Source organism: Pimephales promelas, chromosome 15 (assembly GCF_988280905.1).
Source record: "Pimephales promelas chromosome 15, fPimPro1.hap1.1, whole genome shotgun sequence".
Lineage (NCBI taxonomy): Eukaryota > Metazoa > Chordata > Actinopteri > Cypriniformes > Leuciscidae > Pimephales > Pimephales promelas.
In genome coordinates this window covers 8,029,054-8,047,580 of record NC_142783.1, presented here as the reverse complement: position 1 = coordinate 8,047,580, position 18,527 = coordinate 8,029,054, and the positions used below count along the sequence as shown (strand labels likewise).

General features: G+C 35.9%; 1 protein-coding gene and 1 long non-coding RNA gene across 13 annotated transcripts in view; one reads left to right on the top strand and one right to left on the bottom strand.

The window, feature by feature from the left end:
* The window catches only part of arel1 (apoptosis resistant E3 ubiquitin protein ligase 1), a 129,530-nt gene that overhangs the window by 67,437 nt on the left and 43,566 nt on the right, over window positions 1–18,527 (bottom strand). The window lies entirely within an intron of this gene.
* Window positions 6,287–8,638, top strand: LOC120469462 (uncharacterized). 2 transcript variants are annotated; one of them, XR_005620386.2, is made up of 3 exons: window positions 6,287–6,853; window positions 6,933–7,001; window positions 7,817–8,638. It is a non-coding gene; the product is annotated as an uncharacterized LOC120469462 (long non-coding RNA). The 2 variants fall into 2 exon arrangements; XR_016146639.1 differs by having other exon boundaries at window positions 6,918–7,001.

Sequence of the window (18,527 nt, the reverse complement as noted above, 5' to 3'; positions counted from 1 at the left end):
TCGTAACACTCCAGCATAGTACAACAAAGTTCCTTAAAACTGTAATGCTATCGGCTATTAAAATCGTGCCGGCGACGAGGGCCGGTGGTCTATGAAATTTCCTGGTAGATTTTTTGGTTCCACTCCGCCCCTGGTACTAAGTCCAGTGCACATTCTGGGAAGCCATGGATGATGACAACGGTCAACGCTTACTGGAACTTTGCAGCACCCACAAACCCTATGTCCCCTCCTCATTCTTTCAGGGCTCAAGTTTCTCCAAAGTCACCTGGCGTCATCCATGTTCTAAGAGCTAGCACCAACTTGACCATGTACTGGTGAAGCGTGAGGATTTGAAGGAAGTAATACACTGCCGATCACTGTACTCAGCAGATTGTGACCCTGATTACGCCCTTTTATGCTGTAAATTAAGGATGGTTCCAATCAAATTTCATTACGCAAGGCCCAAGCCTACTCCTCATCTGGATGTTTCTGCAACCTACGCTCCTGCGTATTTTTTTTTATTGAAAACATTATAAGCAAGGAAGAAAACAGTCACAATATAGAACAAATAAATGGAAAGAAAAAAAGACACAATATAGGGGTACATAACTAATCAGAAAAGATTAAAAGACTTACATATTTCAATTGTTTTTAAAGCCTTCTTGGTACGAGAGTTAGAGATAATCCCAAAGTAATGTTGTACTGTACTTGCAAGCGTTTCTAGCTAAGACATATGGTGACGTACACAGTGAGGTAAAAACGTCGTTCCATGGGCGCTCTAGTCAGTGGAAAAACAAAGAGGTTCTGAACGGGTTAGCAAGTTGAACCAACTCCGAACCAACGTTGAACCAGCACCAGTTCCGAACCAGTTCTTTTTTGGTGGAAAACGGGTATGTGTGACCGTAATGAGTTAAGCGCGTTCACTGGAAACATCCAAGGTGTCTTTGAAGGTCTGAAAAAAGCCTTGGGCCCAGTCCCTAAAAAATTCTCTCCACTCTGTTCCCTATCAGGCGAAGTTCTGACCAATTTGGAATATCAACTGTCTGAGCGATTGCTCTTGTCTGCCTGCTATAAGCTTTGTTTGCGTTGAGGCTGTAAGATCTAAGCTTAGCTCTATCTCTCTAATCTCTAAGCTCTATTAGCTTCATATTTTTTCTGTTTTGAACCATGATTTACTATAATTTCTAGTTGTTTATGAATACAGCTTCCGTTATTTGTTAGCACAGCACGTTAGTAACTCGCTAGCCTGCTAACACGCCACTCGTGCGCTAAATTATTTACTTTCTTTCGCGAGACCCATGTCTTTGAGTCAAAAAAGCTCAGGTAAGTAAGAATCAGTCAACAAACACAGTCTTGTTCTGTTATTGACACCTGTGTCACATGTCAAATGTTTAGTATAGCCTTCTCTGATGGCAATATAGGATTTATATATGATAAATGGAAGGAGACAGTCAGGCTGACGGAGAAGATTTCAAAATTAGAGACACGCATCCAAACTTTAATTGAGGATAGTAAGGAGAGTACTAGAGATTTACATAGAGTTTTGGATGCACCTAGGAATATTAGGTGGACACTTGAACATTAGCAGCCTAATTTCCAAAAGGGATCAGATTTCTGTACTCCTTATGGACTCAAATTTGGATTATCTTTGTCTAACAGAATCCTGGCTTCAAAGTAATATACCAACTAATATGATAGACATTGCTGGATATCAATGCTTCAGAAAGGACAGAACTGTTGGCAAAGGAGGAGGAGTTTTAATTTACATAAAAGATAAATTTAATTGTCATAAAGTTGAATTGAAAACCCCTCTGGAATGTTTAGCTTTGAATGTAATTTTATCACCTACAATGAATTTTAATATTGTTGTTCTTTATAACCCACCTTCACATAACATTACCTTTTATGATGAATTAAGTTAAAGTTAAAATGTTGTAGCTAAACAACTTGATTCTTATAGAGAGACTGTATGGTAGCTGCTAGAGTTCTTACTAGGTCAAGAAAATATGATCATATAACACCGATTTTATCATCTCTACACTGGTTACCTATTAAGTTCCGCATCAACTACAAAATACTACTACTGACCTATAAAGCCCTAAATGGTTTAGCACCTATGTACTTAACGGACCTTCTTTCGCCCTACAATCCACCGCGTTCCTTAAGATCACTAAATTCAAGGCTTCTGGTCATTCCTAGGATATCGAAGTCCAGTAAAGGAGGGAGGGCGTTCTCGCATTTAGCTCCAAAACTCTGGAATGGCCTTCCCGATACGGTCCGAGCCTCTGACTCGCTGACACAGTTCAAAACTAGATTAAAGACGCATCTCTTTAGTCAAGCATTCACATAATGCTTACCTTCTAGTCCTCTGTTATGCCATACGGAACCGTTTGCCACTGAAACTGCTTAACGCACCAGTGGGGCTCGACAGCCTTTTAGACAAACGGGTCGGCGCGTATGGTTGGGTTGCGGAGAGTTCGGGTTACGGAGAGTTTGTGAGTTATAACGGAAATTATTATGAACATCAGCTATGCTAATTATTTCCCATCTGCCTTTCTGCTGTTATCTCGGGACGCTTGTCCCGAGAAAAATGGCGTTCGTCAGGTCCAGTTTTGTGTCCAGCCTCTCACGGGGATTTCGGATGCCCCAACGCCTGTGATGAGACGACTCAACGCCTGTGATGAGACGACTCAACGCCTGCGATATGTTATGGCGCCGTTTGATTCATAAACAATATTTATATTTAATATTTATATTTAAACAATATGAATGTAAGCCAGAGGAGAACTGGCCCCCGACTGAGCCTGGGTTCTCCCAAGGTTTTTTCTCCATCCAATCTGATGGAGTTTGGTTCCTTGCCACTGTCGCCTTGCTTTTGGCTTGCTTTGAGCTTGCTCAGTTGGGGTTATTTATTTAGTGTTTAGCAATGTTGTTGATCTGTGTTGTGCTACTTACATGTTATCACTGTGAAGCTGCTTTGATACAATCTGTATTGTGAAAAGCGCTATATAAATAAATGTGACTTGACTTGACTTGACTATGGTATGGTGATTTTAACATTAATTGGTCTGATAAAAGTGGTAAACAAAAATTAAAAACAATCATGACAAAATTTAATTATTTACAAATGATTAAAGGGCCCACTAGGATAACAAGACAGACCAAAACCCTTATTGATATGGCGTTTACTAATAAACCAGAACGTACAACAAGGACGTACAATCTGATAACAGGTCTCTCAACATGATTCTGACAGCTAGAAAACTGCCTAGAAAGCGGCTACAGTATTTTGGCAAATCTGGTTGTGATAAATCAACATTTATCATTCCTGAAGCTAAAACTGTGCAGTTTGAAAGAGAACTCAATCACTTAAATTGGAAAAATGCTCAAAAATGAATACTGATCTGTTTAACTTACAAATGTTTAAGAAATAAAGTAGTACTAGAACTACGTAAAGCAAAGGTTTCTTATTATACTCAACTTATAGGTAATGCTAAGGGCAATAATAAATCCATCTGGAGACATTTACATAATCTTAACTAATAAAACAAATAAACAAAGGGATAAAGGAACTTACCATAAATGGAAAGAACATAAATAATAATGCTACTATGGCTAATGAATTGAATTCATATTTTGTGCAATCCGTAGAAGAACTAACAAAAGATTTTGAGTCTATAGGTTTAAACTATCCAACTGGAGTGACGTCTGCGGACTCCTTTAATATTACAGAGGTTCCGGAGACAAAAATTGCAGAAATGATTAATAAATTGTCAAATTCTAAATCAAATGATATCTATATGATGAACAGTTGCTTTTTAAAAACGTACAGAACTGTGTTAGTTAAGCCACTGACACATCTTGTTAACCTGTCTATAAGAACGTGTACATTTCCATTAGCATGGAAAAAAGCAGTCATTGTGCCAGTATTTAAATCAGGAAGTCAGGACTCTATGTGTAACTATCGTCCCATATCTATTTTACCTGTTTTATCTAAAGTAATTGAGAAAGTTGTAGCAGCACAATTGGTTGATCATTTAGAAGCCAATCAATTTCTCCACCCACAGCAGTTTGGTTTTAGATCCGGTTATTCAACTGAAATTGCAAACTGTTGCTTTGTTGAAAATGTGAAAAAATCCCTGGATAGGGGTGATGTGGTGGGAGCTGTATTCCTTGACCTTAAAAAGGCATTCGATACAATCAACCATAACTTACTTTTAACTAAAATGTCTTCTTTTAATTTTTCCATTGAGGCAGTACAATGGTTTGCGTCCTATCTTCAGGCGAGAGTACAGTGTGTTAAAGTTGCCCAGGAAAAGTCATCACTCTTGAACATCAAACTGGGCATACCACAGGGCTCCATATTAGGTCCTTTGCTGTTCAGTCTTTTTATAAATGACTTGCCATTGAACTGTGCAGGTGCCAGCATCCAGCTCTATGCTGATGGTGCGGTGCTTTATGCACCTGCTAAGTCACCAGAGCTGGCTGCTGATGTACTGTCTGCGTGTATGGCTGATGTCAGTCAGTGGCTCAATCAAAATCAGTTGGTGCTAAATTTTACAAAAACAGTCTCCATGTGTTTTTGTATTAAGAAACTCGATCTAAGTGAAAGATTTAAAACTGGTTTACAAAATGGAATAATTCAATCTGTTACAGAATTTAAATATCTTGGATTGGTCATAGACCCTCAACTTACATTTGGTAAACATATAAAGAAAATCTCTAAAACAATAAAAAGTAATCTTAACTGTTTTAAATTAATCAGAAATTACACACCCAACCAGGCAGCCCTGCTGTACATGCATGCTATGATTTTTTCGCATATTTCATACTGCATGACAGTTTGGGCGCAAGCAGCTCCAACTGCAATAAAACACATTGGTTCACTTTACAATCAAACAATAAAAATTATGGATAAAAAGCCAATCCGTTACCATCACTGTTACATCCTCAAGAAATATAATATATTAAGCTTTGAAAGCTTCAGTAATTTATGTTTTTTAAAATTAATTTTCAAGTGCATTAATAATTTAGCACCCGAGCCGCTAAATTTGTTCAGGTACAGAACAGCAAAAGAGATACCAGAAGCAGCGCAAATCATAACTGTACAATACCATACTGTAGGACAAGCTTTGCACAGACAGCCTTTTCTGTTAAGAGCGCTAGACTCTGGAATTCATTACCATCGGACATTAAGGTCATATCTGACTTGAAAAAGTTCACTTCCAGGATTAAATTGTGGCTAAAGGCAAACCAAAACTGTAACCATTTTTAACAATTGTTACTTTTCTGGTTGTGTGTGTGTGTGTTTGAAGAAATGGGAATGTTTTATATTTGTATGTATTTATTTATAATGTATTTAGAAATGCCCAACCAGGGACAGGAGTTGTAAATTAGCATTAGCTATAAACTCTATGCTGCGCATCAGTTACAGGCTTTGTATTGTGACTATGTTTGACTGTATGGTCCCTGTTAAATAAATAAATAAATTGACAATTTTCAATCTGGTTTCCGATCGCATCACAGCACAGAGACAGCGCTCATAAAGATAATCAACGATATTCGCTTAAATACTGATACAGGCAAATTATCCGTGTTGGTACTACTCGACCTCAGTGCTGCATTTGATACTGTCGATCACAACATACTTCTTGACAGGCTGAAAAACTGGGTGGGGCTTTCTGGGATAGTCCTAAAATGGTTCAGGTCATACTTAGAAGGGAGAGGTTATTATGCGAGTATAGGAGAACATACATGTAAGTCTGAGTGGACATCCATGACATGCGGAGTCCCTCAGGGCTCGATTCTTGCGCCACTCCTATTCAACCTGTATATGCTCCCATCCCAATGAGCCAAATAATGAGAAAGAACCAAATTGCTTACCACAGCTATGCAGACGACATACAGCTCTACTTAGCCCTATCGCCTAACGACTACAGCCCCATTGACTCCCTGTGCCAATGCATTGATGAAGTAAACAGTTGGATGTGTCAAAACTTTCTGCAGTTAAACAAAGACAAAACTGAAGTCATTGCATTTGGAAACAAAGATGAAGTTCTCAAGGTGAATGCATACCTTGACGCTACGGGTCTAACAACTAAAAATCAAGTCAGGAATCTTGGTGTGTCTCTAGAGTCAGACCTTAGTTTCAGTAGTCATGTCAAAGCAATAACTAAATCAGCATACTATCATCTGAAAAATATTTCAAGAATTAGATGGTTTGTTTCCAGTCAAGACTTGTGAGAGAAACTTGTGCATGCTTTCATCACCAGCAGGGTGGATTACTGTAATGGCCTCCTCACTATCGAATTAATTTTGAGCCAATAAAAATGAACGTAACTTTTCAAGAAACGAATGAAAATATAAATTGAAACTGAATAAAATATCTTTGAAACTGAAAAAGAATGAACCGCAAGCATTTTTTTTGACTTTGTTTTTAATACACTACATGTTTTGCTAACTATTCCTCATATTTCGTTTACTGATCTACACTTACAAATGCGCTTCCAGAGTTTTCATTTACGCTTCTGAAGTTTTCGTTTACACTCCCTGAGTTTGCGTTCGCTGTTCTGACACAAATCTCTCGTGGGGGCGGGGCTAGTAGAAGTGTATTCTTATTGGCTACTGAGTTTTTGATTGACAGCTTCTTGACCTGGAAGTGAAGACGTCAGTGAGTGTTGTGTTTACACGTTTGGATGTGAGCGTCTGTAAGCGTAGCTTTCTATTTCATTTAGGTGATATTAAGTTTATTTCTTTATTTATTTACTGCTACACTATATTGTTGATATGATTTCTTATAGAAGGAATAGTACAGACAAATGATATAATTTGTCATCGTCGATATCAGAATACTGGATAGCATAGGCTACTCGTGGTAAGTCTGATTGTTTTTATTTTTTTTATTAATTAATACTAAACTAATACTAATTATAATACAGTTCTTGCTTTTTCAGGTGGAGAGGCATATTAGAGCTCAGTGAGAGCCCATAACATTATACAGCAGTGTTGTCTTGATTTAATTGGTAAGTTGTTAGCCCAATCATTACATGTCTTGTTTATCTAACGTTACATACGGTTACAGTCTTCGATTAGATCATATTTGCTTCTATTAGATCATATTTCCCCTCTGCCACCCCAAACAACATTGTGCTAGAGTACTGTACAGTATCTGTAGCCTACAGTACAAAATGTACTGTATCAGACAATGACCGATGCCATTGGACCAGAGCCCTGTCAATCACTGCCCGGTTCAACTTTGGCAATGTAAAGCCAATTGCTGATTAATTTGTGATGCAGAGTTTTTAAAAGAAGAGAGAGAGTACTTGACCATTTTCCACGTCTCCATTCATAATATGTTAACACTCATTTGTTCCCAAGTATAACCCTGGGCGCAATATTTATTCTGCAAAAGGCAACAAAATGCTTTTTCTGTATCCATATTTTAGTAATAATTATGTTAAAAAAAAAAAACATTTTGGAGAAAAATGTTGAATTTTTAATAGTCTTTAATAATTTATATATATATATATATCCAAATTCAAAACCTAATACATGCAAGTAATTATGACTGAAAAAATCCAGCAACTAGGGAGTAGACGCTACACAGCCATGGATAAATGTTTATTGGGCTATAGAGCCATCTACTGGGTATACAATAGTATTACAGATGATAAATGGTGTGTGAGTCAGGTAAACATTTGGTACTGTAAAATCCCTTAAAACATTTATATAATTTGTTTGAAATAATTATTTTAAGTCTGCAAATGGTTACTGCATGTGGGAGTTCAAAGCAGTTTGTATTGTTAGATTATAATATATTTCCTTTCTCATTTTCCAGGGATTTGAGCAACTTTTCCACAAACAAAATTCTGATGCTGACACAGAGGATGGAGTGATAATACCAGAGATCAGCTGTCTCCATCAGACAATAATGTTACTTTGTTCAGACATATCACCTTTGAATTACTGGGATCCTTATCTTCAGACACCTGTTGTATTTTATTTTAATATTATAAAATAGCAAATATTTTAATTTCTTTGGAGCTCTAGATTAAAACAAACACAGTACACAAGAGGTTGCAGTTTATTCTTATTAGTCTCTGCTGATCATGGATTAGCATACCAACAGCATATGAATGGGATAGTTCATCCCAAAATAAAATTCTCACTTATTTTACTCACCCTCATGCTGTCCCAGATGCATTTTACTTTCTTTCTACAGATAAATACGAATTAAGATTTTAAGGAAAGTAATCCATCTCTGCAAGCCCTAAAGATGCTTTAAAAACCACACACAGTGACCGTGATGTCCATGTGACCTCAGTGGATGAATCAATACTGAAGTGAAACAATAGAATAAAAAAAAATAAATACTAATAATGTAAACTGTTTTAACTATTAAAAATCATTTCCGACCAACTGCCATACATGGGTACAATCCACTTGTGTTATGTGGACTCACAGAGATGTATTATTTCATTAAAAATCTTTGTGAGATTATACATTTTATTATCTATATTATGAGAATACTGTGCATTACATGTATAGTATGCAGTTAATGTTTTGTGGATTCTGGTCTTTCCTGTCATAACTGCATCCAAGACTTTCACTTTGGTACTTGTGTATATGCTGTAGTGACAATAAAGAATGAATAAATTTATTAGATTTTTTTATTTAAATTCATTTAACTGATTTTATAAGTCATAATTGAACCTGTTGATGATTGTTCAAATATATTTACCATTTTAAAGGTTAGAAAATAATATTAACAAAATGAAATAAATAAAATTATCAGCATGATTAAAAAAATACCAACAAAAATATTCTTTGTGTGAAATATGTAATGAAATGCCCTTTGAGGTCTGTATCATCTGACAGCAACCCACGATTGTAATTTTCATATAGTTTAAATTCCTCTTATTTAAGTGATCATACATGATCATTTGATGGTGTAAATGCATATGGTAACAATGAGAAATTTGATGGCCATGGTTGCCAACCTTGATTACCTGGTTGAAGTGAAACTTTCTTGACTGCTGAATATATCACACACGTATACTAGTAGGCTATTCTCTTTATATTGTAATAGCACAACCTATTCAGAGCCTAACATGCAAACGAATCATCAAGAATAAAAAAATATTCTCCTAAAACATTGGACAAAATATTTTAAGTAGTCACATACAGTGGGCGTACTTTTGATGTACAATTACACCTGAATAGACTGATCTCTTGTGAACCTAAAAGCTTCTGTTGACAAAGTAATCGCAGCAGAAGGTAAATACAGATAAAATTAAAAAACAAACATAACTTAATATTACTAAAATTAAATAGAAAGCTGCGCTTACAGACGCTCACATCCACACGTGTAAACACAACTCTGACGTCTTCACTTCCAGGTCAAGAAGCTGTCAATCAAAAGCTCAGTAGCCAATGAGAATACACTTCTACTAGCCCCGCCCCCACGAGAGATTTGTGTCAGAACAGCGAACGCAAACTCAGGGAGTGTAAACGAAAACTTCAGAAGCGTAAATGAAAACTCTGGAAGCGCATTTGTAAGTGTAGATCATTAAACGAAATATGAGGAATAGTTAGCAAAACATGTAGTCTATTAAAAACAAAGTCAAAAAAATTGCTTGCGGTTCATTCTTTTTCAGTTACAAAGATATTTTATTCAGTTTCAATTTATATTTTTATTCGTTTCTTGAAAAGTTACGTTCATTTTTATTGGCTCAAAATTAATTCCATACCTCACTGGCCTTCCTGACCATAAGACAGTTGCAGCTCATACAGAACGCTGCTGCCAGGATTCTGAGCAGGACCAGAAAATATGAACACATCACACCAGTCCTCAGGTCTTTACACTAGCTGCCAGTTACATTTAGGATTGATTTTAAAGTATCACTACTGGTATATAAATAATTTTAATAGGTTAGGACCTCAATATATTGCAGATATGCTCACTGAATATAAACCCAACAGATCACTCAGATCATTAGAATTACATCAAATAGAAATACCAAGGGTTCACTCTAAGCATGGAGAGTCTGCTTTTAGCTATTATGCCAGCTGCGGCTGGAACCAGCTTCGAGAAGAGATCAGGTGTGCTCCTACAGTAGTCACATTTAAATCAAGACTCAAAACACATCTGTTTAGCTGTGCATTTACTGAATGAGCACTGTGCCACTGTTCGTCCGACTGTTACTGTACTTCATTTTATTTTTGATTCTAAATTGTTTTAATTATTTACTGTATTTTATTTTTATCATTATTTTTATTTTGCATTATTTCAATTTTTTTATTCTAAACTGTTTTAATTATTCTGATTTCTTTTGATTATTTTAATTTCTTCTATGTAAAGCACTATGTGTATAAAATGTGCTATATAAATAAACTTGCCTTGCCTTGACACAATCTGTATTGTAAAAAGTGCTACATAAATAAACGTGACTTGACTAAAACATGATGAGACATTTTCGAGTTTTTGGTTGACAAGAAGAGATGGAACGAAAATGATTATAAGTCTGAAGTTCACAATGCATGTCATTTCTGCCTGTTTTGCGTGAAATCTGTGTGTATTAAGCAAAAAAAGTATCAGCAATCCTGCCGTTTCCTATCCTTTTTTTGGGTATGCCCAGCACCCGGCTGCCACGCACCAGATTCCACACAACACAGGTTTTATAGTAGTTTTTGTACCAAGTCAAGTCAATGGAGTCGGACAAAAACTAAGATAAAACCTGTTGGAAAGCATCTTTTGCAGCGATTTTTGTGTGAGCATATCAGTGAACATCCCTTACCACTCGGTGAGTTTCACGTCTTTGTAAACTAAAGTTTAATGCGTTTTATGAATGATTGTTCCAGTGCACATTGACAACCATTGTGTAGGTGGGGGGTGCTAACACACAAACCTAAAATTCTGGGGACAACAGCATTTGTCCAATTTTCAAACTTATCTGTTAAATTTCATCAGAAACAATCTTAAAACAGGGCTTTAAGTGTAAAATACCAAACTAACCATTTAAAGACCAAATTGTTTACAGTATTTGGTAATTGTCTTATTCATTTTTATGTTCAACACATTTCAAGTGTCATGTCTGTTTCATACTTTATATTCAGGTATGCATTTCTAACAACCTATGATCAATGCACCTCAGTATTATTTATTTATTTTATTATTTTGTTTCAGAATGTTTGCACCATTGCAGTTTGCACAAGTTAAAGATAGACAGGGTTGTATGATGTTTTTGTGTTTGCAAATAATATGCATCTTGTTGTTGTACTAGCAGACAAGTTGAAGCACAAGTTGTAGATCATAAGTATGTGTTCTTCAATAGCTTATATTTTGGGTACGTTGTTCATTGCTCTTTAGCAATTTCTCAAATTAAGCCACAATTTCCAAAGTAAGAATGTTTTATTCCTGGCTTTTTTGGAGTAAAACAGTAATTCCACTGTTACCACTTTATCTGTGTAATGTTGTAGTAGCTCAACGTTTTTTGCTGTTTAAACTGTAAACCATTCCTTTATTCCTGTGAAAATAGCATTTAATATTCATGGAAAAACTATAACTTGAAATATGGGGATAAAAGGTTTCTGCCCAATGTGACAATGAAGTACAGCTTGGCAATGGCAGCACTGCATCTCCATCAATGAGAAAGTCTAGTTTATTATGCAAAGGTTTTAAGGTTAGCTGTTGTTTTATGAATTGCAACGCTTGCTACAACCTTTCAAACCTAAGCCCATTTCCAATACTTTTTAACCTAAATTAATTTTGTAAAGACTATTTTTTTTTACTAAAATTGACTAAAACTTGACTAAAAACTTTTTGTTTTCGTTGACTAAAAATTGACTAAAACCTTTTTGTTTTCGTTGACTAAAACTTGACTAAAACTTTTAAGTTTATAAGAGACTAAAATGTGACTAAAACTTAAAAGCATTTTCGTCCAAAAGACTAACACTAAAACTAAAAGGGCTGCCAAAAACTGATTAAAGAAAATAGTCCAACGCCGTGGTACAACGAGAACACTCAAGAGAGCAGCCAGAAAAATGGAGTGCAAATGGAAAAAAAACAAAACTAGAGTCATTTCGGGTTTCATGGAAAGTGAGCTCGATTGCTTACAGAGAGGCCTTAAAAGCTGCTAGATCTGCTTATTTTTCAATCCTATTAGAAAAAAATATATATCATTTATTCGTCTTTGTCGCTAGGATATGTCCCAAAAACCTTTAAGCTGGCAATGAAAAACCACTTGTTAAAAAAACGTAACTTGATCACAAAAAATTTGTCAATTACAGGCTGATCTCGAATCTACCTTTTCTGTCAAAGATATACTTTTTTCTAAGATATTACAAAAAAGACTCACAACTGTGTTCCTTTCTTGAAAGAAATGATATCTGTGAGGATTTTCAGTCCAGATTTAGACCGTACCATAGTACCGAGACAGCACTCGTTAGATTCACAAATGATCTGCTCTTATCATCCGATCGTGGTTGTATCTCCTTATTAGTGTTGGTTGTATCTCCTTATTAGTGTTACTTGATCTTAGTGCTGCATTTGAAACAATTGACCACAACAATAGACTACAAAACTATGTTGGCATTAATGGAATTGCATTAGCATGGTTTAAATCATACTTATATCTGACCGTTATCGTTTTGTAGCAGTAAATGAAGAGATGTCTTACCGATCACATGTTCAGTATGGCGTACCACAAGGCTCAGTACTAGGACCGCTGCTGTTCACTCTGTACATGCTGCCGTTAGGAGATATCATTGGGAAACATGGAATTAGCTTTCACTGTTATGCTGATGATACTCAGCTCTATAGACGCTTTCATCAGATGCGTTGCCATGGTGATGAGCTGGCCGAAAGTTAACTTCCGTTCTGTTCGTTTATTAGTGTTTACTGGATAATATGGCATTGACAACAAATGCAGTGAAAGTTAAGGTGATGAGCAGGTTGTTGAGCTGTGGGGTGCAACCTGACCTAGGGAGCAAACGCAATTTTTAAAAATAAAAATGTCAAGGTTTCCTATGAGGGAGACGGTGGTATTAAAATAGCCTAGCTATGTTTATCTGAGTGATAACCGGTATAGTGTTTCCCATACATTTATTAGTGGTAGCCCACCACATTATCAGCGCTGACCGCCACATATTGATTTCCGTGTTTTTAACAATTTAAGATGGGAAAAGTTGTAATTGACTGCAGAGTAGCGTGCAGCGCATATTCGCACGCTCTCTCTCTCTCGCTCGTAAACACATTGACAGCGGACCAGTCTGTGTATTGAATGGTTAGTATCATAAACAGTGCTGCACAGATCCATCCAACATGCTGTCAATGTGGAGACCCACCTTAAAAAAAGGTTAGCAAGCATGTAAAAAGCCTAGCTAATAAGGAGAGCTACGTTAACCTTATCAACCCCGCCGTCGCGCTCGCCACAGTTTTTTTTTTTTTCATTTATTTTCTTTGACTGGCAAGAAATACCAGCTACTAAGGTTATTTACTTGTTATGGATTGTCTCCGCAAGTCTGCCGGAAGTTAAGTTTGGGCCAGATTAATGCACATGCGCAGTACCGTTTGTTTATGTTGTCACTGCTGAAAGCGTCTATATTTCTTCAAAATCTAACGGAATACATAACTGATATAAAAAATTGGATGACAAGAAATGTCCTACCACAAAATTCTGAAAAAAACAGAGATTCTGATTATTAGACAAAAAACGTCCACACGTAATAACCTAGAATATTGTCTAACACTTGATGGCTGCTCTGTTAAGTCTTTGTCGTCGGTTATTAACCTGGGAGTGCTCTTTGATGCCAATCTGTAAAACCGCATTTTCCATCTTAAAAATATCTCTAAATTACATCATATGCTCTCATTGGCAAATCTGGAACAATTAGTTAATGCGTTCATGACATCAAGACTAGATTATTGTAATGCTCTACTGGGTGGTTGCCCTGCACGCTTAATAAATAAACTACAGCTAGTTCAAAACGCAGCAGCTCGAGTTCTTACCAGAACCAGGAAGTATGACCATATTAGCCCGGTTCTGTTAACACTGCATTGGCTGCCTATTAAACATTGTATAAATTTTAAAATATTGTTGATTACTTACACAGCACTAAATGGTTTAGCTCTGCAGTACTTGAGCGAGCTCTAAACTCATTTTAGTCCTTCACGTCTATTGCAATCTCAAAATTCCGGCCAGTTAATAATACCTAGAATATCAAAATCAACTGCTGGCGGTAGATCCTTTTCTTATTTAGCACCAAAACTGTGGAATAGTCTTCCTACCATTGTCCAGGAAGCAGACACACTCTGTTAGTTCAAAGCTCGATTAAAGACACATCTCTTTGCCCTAGCATACACATAATACATACACATACTGTAATACATTATAGTCTTCTATTATTCAATGTTAGGCTGCATAGATTAGGTCAGCCAGAATTGGGAACACTTTCCTTAAATCCTGATGTACTCGTTACATCATAAGAAGAATGGCATCTAAGCTAATTTGAGTGTCTTTGTTTATCCCGAGGTTTTCCCGCAGGCCATATCCAGATCTGACGAGGACGGAGCTTAGCCTGGTCCCGATGACAATGCCAACTAGCCTCTCCCTATAGCGGATCCCTTTCCCACTCTACAGATAAAGCGTTGTGAATTCGTTTTGCGTACCTACCATGAAAAATAAAACAAAATTCTGTATCAAATTTATAGACAAGTAGTTTTGGCTTGGCTTTGTAGGGATTTACAAACCTGCACACATATATTCAAATGCACATAACTATAGAATCAATTCTTAATGCGTGTGCACACCATCAGCGTTTATCACAGGTTTGTGTTTAAAGTCTGTTTAGAGACATTGATATACATTTTTCCCTTAATGTTACTGTAAATCCGGCCTCTAGTTCGTAAAACGCCCGAGTAGAACTGACCCCTGACTGAGCCCGTTCTCCCAAGGATCTCCAAAAGCACTATATAAATATACTTGACTTGATTTAAAGGGGACAAATCCACTTTTTTAGCCCTTAAATGCATTTTGTTGTATATTTGGAGTGTTTATAAGTACAGAAAAGTTTAAATTATTCTCTTCAGGTGCTTCGTTTATATCTTTATATTCTGTTTTGGTCATATTTTGCAACCTGTTCTGATTTTTCTGTTCTCTATGACGTACTGTATTTTGAACAATTACGTCACAGTATTTGCAGCGGAACTGCCAAATAAGGACATTGACTACCGGCCCAACACTTCGAGCAATCCACCATTTTTATTTCTCGCTTCAATTTTGTAGTCCAAGCTCAAGGATGCAGAAGTTACGAGAGGGTCAAAATGTCAAAATGTTCGGTTGTTGGATGTAGTGACAGACACACTTAATTACACTGTCTCCCAGCATCAAAACCTCTTTGAAGTGCCTGGTTGAGTTTTATTTATCAAGGAAATGTACCCATATCTGTGGGTAAAGCCATTTTTTGTGTCCGCAAAGCACTTCAAGGATACCAACTTCAACAACCTCCGCCAGTATAAAGCAGGGTTTGCCGATCGACTTCGCCTGAATGAGGGGTCAATTACTTCTATCTTTGGAGACGACGAAGAGCATTTCGATAAGCTGTAAATAACGTTAATAAAAATAAAGTACTTTACTTTCTTAAAACTCATGGTGGTCATGGTTTAGCTGTAACTTTGTATTTCTTTTTTTTGCTTTGAAGTAACGTTACACGTCTGCAGTATTATTGTTCTTGAGTTTCATCATGACAATGGTCATTTAGCTGATGTGTTTTCTGATGCTTTTCTAAACGTAATGCATTATCAATACAGATTTTTAGTGGTAAGATTAGACCGTAGGCATTTATCTTGTTAGTGTGCTTGTTTTAACGAGAAATAATCGACTTTCACTTATAACACAATACAGTTATATTTCATTGCAATACATCCATATGAAGACTTGGGGTATTTAATCTGTCTGATTTCCCAATTACGATTATTGAAGTCCCGATTCGATTACAGTCGATTTTCAAGCATTGCTGATTCTCGATTAGTGATTATTGATTTTCCATTTCACAACAGTAAACGAAAATACACTAGACGAACATATGATTATATTAGCAGCCAGTGCATGAAGAGGGGGATAAAAGGTGCCGGTACTCTCTTGCATTGGCAAATCATGAGATTTAAAATTTTTACAGAGAAAAACAAAACTTGGAAATATTGCTCGTACAACAACAATTTATTGTTATTTATTAACAACATAAATTTATTTAAGGGTGATTCTTCAACTATGGTACTCTTTGAGCTAGACAGTTTCAGAAAATAAAAACATTTCTACAAACAGTTTTTTAGTATCAGTTGGTTTCTCAGTCTGTCTAGAAACTTTCCCTTAAGTTGGGTGCGATGATTTGTATTGAATAATATATATATATACGTATATATATATATATTGCCATTTTATCTGACAGGCCAAGAAAACGACCAAGTTCTCTTATTTACCAACAATATTGTAGCAATAATAAATAATAAAATATTTCTTACTACCTTAACTTAATTAATTGTATGTTTTTTGTTTTTACATTAATGTTTTGGTATTATAGCCCAAAATAATTTGCTGTTTAGCACGAACAATGTCATTTCCACCACAACCTGTTTTTACTACCACAATGAACACCATGGTGGAAATAACTGTGTTGAAAATGACATTTCCCCCCTTTTCCTCTAAAATATCATGCTATGTTAGCCTGTTAATATTAGTTTTACAGTTATCATTACGTCCATGTGAAATATGAGCCGTTTGGAAATGACGGCCAATAAACATATTCTCAGTTTAAGTCATATTTACCTGGATTTTTCTTCTTTTCATTACCCCCTACAGAGGTCACCCTTTCACCCAGCCATGTGTTCACTGTGGAGTTTCTATTGCTATGGTTACTAAATATACAAACTTAAACAATGATCCCAGGATTCTATTTTGTACAGTGTGGTGGAAATGACAGTGAACCCAAGGGACAAGGGTTCTACTTATGAAAAATATAAGAAAATGTGAATAAATATTGCAATATATAATATGTATAGACATTATTTTATAATTTGTACTTAAAATCTACATTATTTAAATATTTAATTTAGAATTAAGCGAGGTTGAAGGTACAAAGTCTAGCTTAGGGACAAGGGGAAAACAGTAAAAATCATGCATAAAAGGCCTCATATTATATAATAAAAAGAATGATTGAGCCATGATACATTTTTTATAAGTTCCCCTTAGGGTTAAGTAAGTCTGACAAAAAACAAAGAAGAAGAAATGTTTTTTAGATTTTATTATTTCATCCAGGGACAAGAAAAGTACCATAGTTAAAGAATCACCCTTAAACAAGTCGTGTAGCTACCTGTCTGTGTAGGCTTTTACATAAACTAAAAGAAAAGCTTATATTCTGACTACTTTGCTCGTTTTATTTATTTATAAAACAAAGTTTTACCCAAACTGAATAATTAAGTTAACAAGTTTAAATGGCTAAATCTTGTATAAATATGTTTGAGTCCTTTTCTTTTCTGACGTAGCCTACTCCAGTTCTTGTTAAAACACACTAGACATGCAAATTGTGTGCATTATGGGCACTTTTTGTTTGAAATCGTATTTATTTTATCCAAAAATTTATTTTCTACATAAATATTTTCTCCATAAAGACTCTGTACATGGACTGGTATGTACGCCGGCAAACCCCCGCTTCACTGCTGCTCACGCGATGCTCCTGCTTGCGGTGTGAATGCACTCATTGATTAACATGCAAGCCAAAAAAAATACGCGCTGATCACGCTTGCGGTGGCTGCGATCAGCTCCAGTTGCCGTTTTGCAGCCGTAACGCGCCACATTATTATTTGGAATAAAAATTGGCCCACACCATGACACACCCTTCACCATACCTAGAGATTAGCATGGGGTTCTTTCCATAAGATCATCTTTCAAATCAAACTAAACCAGCTATTAGGCTAACTGAAATAAAACCATGTATATATGGTAAAGGGTATGTGATGATGTGGTGGCTATTTTAATTCTAAAGGTGAAGATAACTTTATCAGGATGTATAGTATCGTTGGTCCATGAAACAACCTTTAAAAATAAAAATCTGCCTGCCTCCATGGGAATTTAACATAGAGGTGTCCAGACATAAACACCCTGTATTTTAAGAAACATTTTTTATTTTTTATTTATTATTTATTTAACATTTATTATTTGCGATACATTATTCATTCAAAAAGAAAATTGGTGTCCCTAAAGGTTGGAGTTTTCCTCATTTTTTGAATTAAGGCATTTAAGATATTTTTTTTATTCCAAGATATTATTTTTAGTCAACTTTAACATGGGTGTGTTCACTTATTATAAGCACTGTGTGTGTGTGTGTGTGTGTGTGTGTGTGTGTGTGTGTGTGTGTGTGTGTGTGTGTGTATTACATTTTTAAAAAAATATATATACATAATTAAATTGCAATTTTAACCAGAAAAATCTACAATGTATGCCCAAAGTCGTGCAGCCAAATAGTTTCTGTTGATATCAGCATGTTCACAGGTG